Here is a 10,281-nt window from a genome sequence, read left to right on the forward strand (position 1 = left end):
CCTTTGGGGGTGAGTTATTAAACATAAAGCTACAAATAAAGCCTAATCGATACCGTTTCTTGCATATAGGTAGCCTCTAAAATATTAATAAAAAATATTTTAGTAAAAACCACCCCTTTGTATTTGGGGGTGACTTAAGGGTAAAAATGTGAAAATTAAAAAAAAAAATACCAAATTTAAATATGTTGTGTATTTTAGTGCGTAGATAAGGCTCTTGCATTAGTTTTTTAGATTTTACCCTTTGGGGGTGAGTTATTAAACAAAAATCTACAAATAAAGCCTAATCGATACGGTTTTTTGCATACAGGTAGCCCCTAAAATATTAATAAAAATATTTTAGCAAAAACCACCCCTTTGTGTTTGGGGGTGAGTTAAGGGTAAAAATGTAAAAATTAAAAAAAAACCAAAATTAACCAAATTTAAATATGTTGTGTATTTTAGTGCGTAGATAAGGCTCTTATATAATGTTTTTAGATTTCACCCTTTGGGGGTGAGTTATTAAAAAAAATGCTACAAATAGAGCCTAATCGATACGGTTTCTTGCATATAGGTAGCCTCTAAAATATTAATAAAAAATATTTTAGTAAAAACCACCCTTTTGTATTTGGGGGTTACTTAAGGGTAAAAATGTAAAAAATAAAAAAAAAACAAAATTAACCAAATTTAAATATGTTGTGTATTTTAGAGCGTAGATAAGGCTCTTATATATAATTTTTTTAGATTTCACCTTTTGGGGGTGAGTTATTAAACAAAAATCTACAAAAAAAACCTAATCGATACGGTTTTTTGGATAGAGGTAGCTCCTAAAATATTAATAAAAAATATTTTAGCAAAAACCACCCCTTTGTATTTGGGGGTGAGTTAAGGGTAAAAATGTAAAAATAAAAAAAAAATTAACCAAATTTAAATACGTTGTGCATTTTAGTGCGTTAATAAGGCTCTTATATTAGTATTTTAGATTTCACCCTTTGGGGGTGAGTTATTAAATAAAATTCTACAAATAAAGCCTAAACGATGCGGTTTTTGGCATATAGGTAGCCCCTAAAATATTAATAAAAAAATATTTTAGCAAAAACCACCTCTTTGTATTTGGGGGTGAGTTAAGGGTAAAAATGTAAAAATTAACAAAAAAAACAAAATTAATCAAATTTAAATATGTTGTGTATTTTAGTGCGTAGATAAGGCTCTAATATTCGTTTCTTTGATTTCACCCTTTGGGGGTAAGTTATTAAACAAAAATTCACAAATAAAGCTAATCGATACGGTTTTTACATATAGGTAGCCCCTAAAATATTAATAAAAAATATTTTAGCAAAAAACACCCCTTTGTATTTGGGGGTGAATTAAGGGTAAAAACGTAAAAAATAAAAATAAACAAAAATTAACAAAATTTAAATAATTGAAAATTTACCACATTTACTACAAGTATTGTATGGATTTCAATGCGTACATAAGGACCATATATTTCTTTTTTTTAATTTCACCCTTAGAGGGTGAGTTTTTAGCGTTTGTAAAAAAATTTTACTGGATTCCTATAATTACCATTAAATCTACAGTCATGTGGTTTACAATAAAAAAAATATGTTACCATAAAAAACTTAATACCTTTTCCTTATCAAAAACACCCCTAAAATGTACAAAAAAAAATACACATACAGTCACATCGATATGGGTTTCTGCGTGCAAGTACCCACTAAAATAAAAACAAAAATTAAATAAAAAAAAAATTTTGCATTAAGGGGTGAGTTATGGGTAAAAACGTAAAAAATAAAAATAACAAAAATTTACCACATTCAGGTATATTGTGTATTTCAATGCGTACATAAAGCCCCTATATTATTTTTTTAGATTTTACACTTAGGTGGTGAGTTATTAGTTTTTGTAATCAAACATTTTTTGATTGCAATTTTTGTCTTCGAATCAATACATAAGTCGTGATACATAATGAAAAAAATAATAATACCATAAAAAAATAACCACCCTTGCTTTAAAAACACTACCCCTAAAATGTGACTAAATAAAGAAAATCTACAAATACAGTTAGATCGATATGGGTTTCTGCGTGCAAGTACCCACTAAAATAAAAACAAAACTTATTTAAATAAAATCCACCCCTTTGCATTAAGAGGTGAGTTAAAAGTAAAAATGTAAAAAATAAAAATAAACAAAAATTTATCACATTTAGGTATAAATAAACAAAAATTTATCACATTTAGGTATATTGTGTATATCAATGCGTACAAAGGGCCCCTATATTACTTTTTTGGATTTCACTCTTTGGGGGTGACTATTTAACTTTTATAAAAAAAGGTTTTTACATTTCCATAAGTTTCTTCGAATCGATTGTCAAGTGGTTTACAATAAGAAACAATATTATAATAATTATAAAAAACAAACACCACTTACTTAAAAAAGCCACCCTTAAAATTGACAAAAAAATTACAAATACAGTCAGATTAATATAGGTTTTAGCGTGCAAGTACCCTTTGAAATAGAAATAAAGATAATTTAAGCAAAATTCACCTCTTATCATTAAGGGGTGAGTTAAAGGTACAAACGTAAAGAATTTAAAAAAAGGAAAATTTACCACATTTACTTATATTGTGTATTTCAGTGCATACATAAGGCCCCTATTTTATTTTTTAGAGTCTTACCATTAGGGGGTGAGTTTTTAGCGTTTGAAAAAAAAAGATTATTGAATTATGAAATGGTCATCGAATATATAACCAAGTGGTTTACAGTAACAAAAAATATTACCATAAAAAATACCCCTTCTTTAATAGTAACAACAAAATCAAAATCGAAATTTATAAAATGCAACCCACAATACACTTATGTGTATTAATATTGCATAACTTTTACGAAGTACAGCGTTAGAAGAAAAAGGTAAAATGAAAATCAATATTGCCTAACTGAGACAAAGTACGACTTTCAAAACCACTGCAACCTATTATTCCACAAATCTACGACGAATGGAATGATGATTTCGACTGGAATACACTTGCAGAATTTGAAGACAATTTTCTCGGCAATCTTCTTCTAATAATAACAAGTATTCAACCGTTCTATGCCGATTCACAATTAAGGCGGCGAGTATCCACCATGGAGAAGCCTGGTACGTCTGGACTTAATATTAAACACGCGACAACACACTTACAAATCTCAAGTGACGATGACGAAGATTCTTTATAAAACTTTTATATTTACTAAATTGAAAAACGTATGTTAAAACAATTTAATAAATGATATGTTTTTAATTGTGACAAGTGTTTTTAATATAATCCATATCATACATAACAACTTACACCGTGTTAAGCCAGAAATAATCAATTTGGCTCAAATTCTATTACGTTAGGTCCAAAAGATCAGTTTGGTTTTAAAAACTATTCAACCAGAAATTCGACAAAAATTGGCGGCGGTACTTTCAGGGCGCGTATTTTTCACCCGCTAATAGGGAACGTGAGCTGGGTTTAGACCGTCGTGAGACAGGTTAGTTTTACCCTACTGATGACTCGTCGTTGCGATAGTAATCCTGCTCAGTACGAGAGGAACCGCAGGTTCGGACATTTGGTTCACGCACTCGCTCGAGCGGGCGGTGGTGCGAAGCTACCATCCGTGGGATTATGCCTGAACGCCTCTAAGGCCGTATCCTTTCTAGTCAAAGGTGGCAACGATACCTTTAGGAGTTTCGAGAGTCGACAGGCTCAAAACAATGTGACTTTACTAGGCGTTTAACGCTTGCGTACGAACGTCGCACGAGCCCTATTTGCCGTGTGAAGCCACCGATCGGCGGCGGGATCGATCCTTGCCACGTCCGACCAGGCTTCTAGACGGTCAATTATGGGTACATTGTTGTTCGACGTCGAAACTCGGAATTGTCTGTAGACGACTTACGTACCTGGCAGGGTGTTGTACTCGGTAGAGCAGTTTCCACGCTGCGATCTGTTGAGACTCAGCCCTCAGCTTGGGGATTCGTCTTGTCGGCGAGACGAGACCCCGTCAACGTTTAGAAAGCTGAGTGGATAAAAAATATACCCAGCCAGGTACACATTGTTTATATAAAAATTTCTAGTATGCAATGCAACTTGGGCTAATAACCAACATGAACTTACTATATTTTATTATTACATACGTACCTGGCAAGGTGTTGTATTCGGTAGAGCTGTTTCTACGCTGCGATCTGTTAAGACAGACTCAGCTTGGAGATTCGTCTTGTCGGTGAGACGAGACTCCGTCAACGTTTAGAAAGCTGAGAGGATAAAACAATACACAGCCAGGTACACATTGTTTATATAAAAATTTCTAGTATGCAATGCAACTTGGGCTAATAACCAACATGAACTTACTCTATTATATCATTACAAATAAATTTACCTCTCTAAAAACTCTCACTCTTCTCACCACAATTTAATACACTTTAGTAGTGTACAGCCTTATTTCTCTCAAGTAACAAAAAGACGATGGTGTGGTTGGTGATAGTGATAGAAACCAACTAGTCTTAAAGAGTATGAGTAATAGAGTCAGAAATGAATAATACAAGAGAGAGGAAAGAAAGAGAAAGAGAAAGAAGACAGAGAGAAAGAAAGAAATAAAAGGAAAAGAAGATAGATGATAGAGAGAGAGAGAGAGAGAGAGAGAGAGAGAGAGAGGAGGAAGAGTAGAAGAAAGCCAGCAAATTTATTCGAACGACATACTTCGTTCTACGGACTTAGCACATAGCTCTCGCCTAGCACATAGCTCTCGCCTAGCACATAGCTCTCGCCTAGCACATAGCGCTCGCCTTGCACCATTCACTGCTTAATAACTACTGCATATAATAAAGTCACGATTGCTCATGTGGTAAAATAGTAATGACACAATCATTTAGTTTAAAGATATGCAACCAACATTACACAAAACGCGCGCTAAAGTTGCCTAAAACCACGAAGTACTACGTATACTTTAATTGTAACGCAACTGGTTTCACAGTAAACGTGTATGAAAATTGCCTATATTCAAGAAGTACTACATTTGTTTAAATATTGTATTACTGTTACGAAGTACGACGTTTAAATATTATGAATTATTTTTAGTTTTATATAAAATCATAGCTATTTTTGTAAATTAATAATGCAACCCGCAATACACCAAATGTGTATTAATATTGCCTAACTTGTACGAAGTACAACGTTCATTTAAGTGCATTAAGTATGGTGCTCTGTGTGATGAAATACGACGTTCATGTGACCATAAAGTAACAAACGAAGTACGGCGCTCACAAATGCAGCACTCAAAATTATTGTTTCATTGCACGACGTTTGCTTTGTTTCTGACTGCGACGAAATGCAGCGTTCATTTGACTTTGTACATAGTACAGACGAAGTACGACGTTTGCGAAGTACGGCACTCAAAATCGTGATTTTCATGTACGACGTTTATTTGCACGTCCTGCCGACTGCGACGGAGTACAGCGTTCAATTGACTTTGTACATAGTACAGACGAAGTACGACGTTTGCGAAGTACGGCACTCAAAATCGTGATTTTCATGTACGACGCTTATTTGCACGTGCTGTCGACTGCGACGAAGTTAAGCGTTCATTTGACTTTGTACATAGTACAGACGAAGTACGACGTTTTCGAAGTACGGCACTCAAAATCGTGATTTTCTTGTACGACGTTTATTTGCACGTGCTGCCGACTGCGACGGAGTACAGCGTTCAATTGACTTTGTGCATAGTACAGACGAAGTACGACGTTTGCGAAGTACGGCACTCAAAATCATGATTTTCTTGTAAGACGTTTATTTGCAGTTGCTTCCGACTGCGACGAAGTACAGCGTTCAATTGACTTTGTACATAGTACAGACGAAGTACGACGTTTGCGAAGTACGGCACTCAAAATCATGATTTTCTTGTAAGACGTTTATTTGCAGTTGCTTCCGACTGCGACGAAGTACAGCGTTCAATTGACTTTGTACATAGTACAGACGAAGTACGACGTTTGCGAAGTACGGCACTCAAAATCATGATTTTCTTGTAAGACGTTTATTTGCAGTTGCTTCCGACTGCGACGAAGTACAGCGTTCAATTGACTTTGTACATAGTACAGACGAAGTACGACGTTTGCGAAGTACGGCACTCAAAATCATGATTTTCTTGTACGACGTTTATTTGCACTTGCTGTCGACTGCGACGAAGTTTAGCGTTCATTTGACTTTGTACATAGTACAAACGAAGTACGACGTTTGCGAAGTACGGCACTCAAAATCATGATTTTCTTGTACGACGTTTATTTGCACTTGCTGTCGACTGCGACGAAGTTTAGCGTTCATTTGACTTTGTACATAGTACAGACGAAGTACGACGTTAGCGAAGTACGGCACTCAAAATCGTGATTTTCTTGTACGACGTTTATTTGCACGCGCTGTCGACTGCGACGAGGTTTAGCGTTCACTTGACTTTGTACATAGTATAGACGAAGTACGACGTTTGCGAAGTACGGCACTCAAAATCGTGATTTTCTTGTACGACGTTTATTCGCACGTGCTGCCGACTGCGACGAAATGCAGCGTTCATAGTACAAACGAAGTACGACGTTCACAAAGTGATGAAGTAAAACGTAAACAATAAATAATAATAATGCAACCCACAATACACTAATTGTGTATTAAAATTGCATAACCTACACGAAGTACGACGTTCAAAAATACTAAAGAATTTTATTTGTGTTGTATATAATGAAAAAACAGCAAATTTTTTTGCAAATTACGTATCTGTAAATAAATGTAAACATTTAGCAACTAATCAAAATTGTTTTTTTTGCCTAGATATTAAAGTAAAACATAAAAATACATTAAATTTATAAAATGCAACCCGCAGCACACTAGATGTGCATTAATATTGCATAACCTTCACGAAGTACGACGTCCAAAAATATTAATTTTTTTTTATATTGAGGTTAAAAGTGAGAAAACATAAATTAATAATAATGCAACCTGCAATACACTTAATATGTACTGATCTTGCATAACCTTCACGAAGTACTACGTTCAAATATAAATTAATATTATTGTGACCCGCAATACACTAAATTTGTATCAATATTGCATAACCTACACGAAGTACGACGTTCAAGAATATTAAAGAATTTTATTTGTGTTGTATATAATAAAAAAACAGCAAATTTTTTTGCAAATTACGTATCTGTAAATAAATGTAAACATTCAGCAACTAATCAAAAGTGTTTTTTTGCCTAGACATTAAAGTAAATCATAAGAATACATTAAATTTATAAAATGCAACCCGCAGCACAACAGATGTGCATCAATATTGCATAACTGTTACGAAGTACGACGTCCAAAAATATTAAATTTTTTTTTATATGAAGGTAAAAAGTGAGAAAACATAAATTAATAATAATGCAACCTGCAATACACTTAATGTGTACTGATGTTGCATAACCTTCACGAAGTACTACGTTCAAATATAAATTAATATTATTGCGACCCGCAATACACTAAATTTGTATCAATGTTGCATAACTTACACGAAGTACGACGTTTAAAAATATTAAATGTTTTATTTGTAGTTTGCATATAATAAAAAAAAAAACAAATTTTTATGTAAATTACGTATCTATAAATAAACGTACACATTTAACAATTAAATAAACATAGTATTTTGGCCTAGATATTAAATTAAAACATAAAAATGCATAATATTTATTAAAATGCAACTTGCAATACACCAAATGTGTATTAATATTGCATAACCTTTACGAAGTACGACGTTCACGAAGTACGTCGTTTACGAAGTGCGACGTTTACGAAGTACGTCGTTTACGAAGTGCGACGTTCACGAAGTACGTCGTTTCCGAAGTGCGACGTTCGCGAAGTACGACGTCTACACATTAGGGCACTCAAAATTATTGTTACGTTGTACGACATTCAGACGTTCCAACTGCGACTAACTACAGCATTCATTTGACTTTGCACATACGACGAACGAAGTACGACGTTTACGAAGTACGGCGCTTAAAATAATTTTGTTTTTATTAATTAATTATTTTTTTTAAAACAAACGTTTTTATAATTAAATTTTATAATGGTTTAAATATAAAATATGACTTTTTAATATTATCAATATTTAAAATATTTTCTCCCTTTTGTGTGTATGCCTTATAGTTATAGAGCTGTGCGCTTCGGTAGACGTCGCCTGTGGAGCTATGTCAGTGGAGCGGTGCGCACATCCAATACCGAGCGGCTGCCTCGATCGGTGTCGCGCTGGTATACATATGGTAGTGGTGTGTGTCGATGCGTTGAGTGAGGCGATATGAACGGTGTAACGGTTTAGTCGAAGTTTATCATAAATGACGACGACAAAACGACCGATTATGTATACGTTCTGCATTTGCTTCCAATTTATCGACGTTTATCGCACATTTCCGCTATCGAATTCGAATAGGGCTTTGCTTGCGAGATTGCTTTATTTTGTGATTTTGTGGCTCGCCCAGTTCCCCACAGCGAGATTGCGGATGCGGCAAAACGTATTCTCTTACGTTGGCGGTCCTTATGCAATCAAACTTTGTTGAACTAACAAATGTTTGTGATTTAAACAAACAAAAATAATAAATGCGTCAACTCTCTAATATCCGAGCGAGAATATTTATATAATATTCGTAACGTTTATGGATTCGAAAGAATTTCATAAATTCACGTCGCATTCAATCTTGCGAAGAGTGAAGAGAATGTTTGAACTTTTAAATCGGCAAAGGTAAAAAATAATATTATAAATATTATTATTATGCCTTTATTGACCGATATATGTGTTGTGGTGTTTAACGACTACGACGACGATGATGACGATACATTTATCTCTATATCGTACGAAGAAAAGAAGAAACAGCGTGGCGTTACTTTCTTATATGTTAGATTGTTTCGCACAAACGCGCATATTCTTCATCTTTATAAACGATGATGATGAGTATTTTATTCTCTCGTCTGTCTCAAAAAACACAAAAACACAGTTCCCTGGTTGATCCTGCCAGTAGTCATATGCTTGTCTCAAAGATTAAGCCATGCATGTCTCAGTACAAGCCAAATTAAGGTGAAACCGCGAAAGGCTCATTAAATCAGTTATGGTTCCTTAGATCGTACCCACATTTACTTGGATAACTGTGGTAATTCTAGAGCTAATACATGCAAACAGAGCTCCGACCGGAGACGGAAGGAGCGCTTTTATTAGATCAAAACCAATCGGTGGCGGTTTCGCCGTCATCGTACAACTTGGTGAATCTGAATAACTTTACGCTGATCGCACGGTCTCGCACCGGCGACGCATCTTTCAAATGTCTGCCTTATCAACTGTCGATGGTAGGTTCTGCGCCTACCATGGTTGTAACGGGTAACGGGGAATCAGGGTTCGATTCCGGAGAGGGAGCCTGAGAAACGGCTACCACATCCAAGGAAGGCAGCAGGCGCGCAAATTACCCACTCCCGGCACGGGGAGGTAGTGACGAAAAATAACGATACGGGACTCATCCGAGGCCCCGTAATCGGAATGAGTACACTCTAAACCCTTTAACGAGGATCAATTGGAGGGCAAGTCTGGTGCCAGCAGCCGCGGTAATTCCAGCTCCAATAGCGTATATTAAAGTTGTTGCGGTTAAAAAGCTCGTAGTCGAATTTGTGTCCCGCGCCGCCGGTTCATCGTTCGCGGTGTTAACTGGCGTTTCGCGGGACGTCCTGCCGGTGGGCTTAGCTCGAGAGGGCGGCCCAACTCAATCCCGCCGCGGTGCTCTTCATTGAGTGTCGAGGTGGGCCGGCACGTTTACTTTGAACAAATTAGAGTGCTTAAAGCAGGCTAAAACTTCGCCTGAATACTGTGTGCATGGAATAATGGAATAGGACCTCGGTTCTATTTTGTTGGTTTTCGGAACCCCGAGGTAATGATTAATAGGAACGGATGGGGGCATTCGTATTGCGACGTTAGAGGTGAAATTCTTGGATCGTCGCAAGACGGACAGAAGCGAAAGCATTTGCCAAAAACGCTTTCATTGATCAAGAACGAAAGTTAGAGGTTCGAAGGCGATCAGATACCGCCCTAGTTCTAACCATAAACGATGCCAGCTAGCGATCCGCCGACGTTCCTCCGATGACTCGGCGGGCAGCTTCCGGGAAACCAAAGCTTTTGGGTTCCGGGGGAAGTATGGTTGCAAAGCTGAAACTTAAAGGAATTGACGGAAGGGCACCACCAGGAGTGGAGCCTGCGGCTTAATTTGACTCAACACGGGAAACCTCACCA

The 10,281-nt window shown here is 36.1% G+C and overlaps 1 pseudogene; it reads left to right on the top strand.

Annotated features, from left to right (window-relative positions):
• LOC135267790 (large subunit ribosomal RNA) overlaps positions 1–3,976 on the top strand; it is a 10,496-nt pseudogene extending 6,520 nt beyond the window's left edge.
• The last annotated feature ends 6,305 nt before the right edge of the window (positions 3,977–10,281 follow it).

This window comes from Tribolium castaneum, unplaced genomic scaffold (genome assembly GCF_031307605.1).
Source record: "Tribolium castaneum strain GA2 unplaced genomic scaffold, icTriCast1.1 ptg000094l, whole genome shotgun sequence".
In the NCBI taxonomy this organism is placed as follows: domain Eukaryota; kingdom Metazoa; phylum Arthropoda; class Insecta; order Coleoptera; family Tenebrionidae; genus Tribolium; species Tribolium castaneum.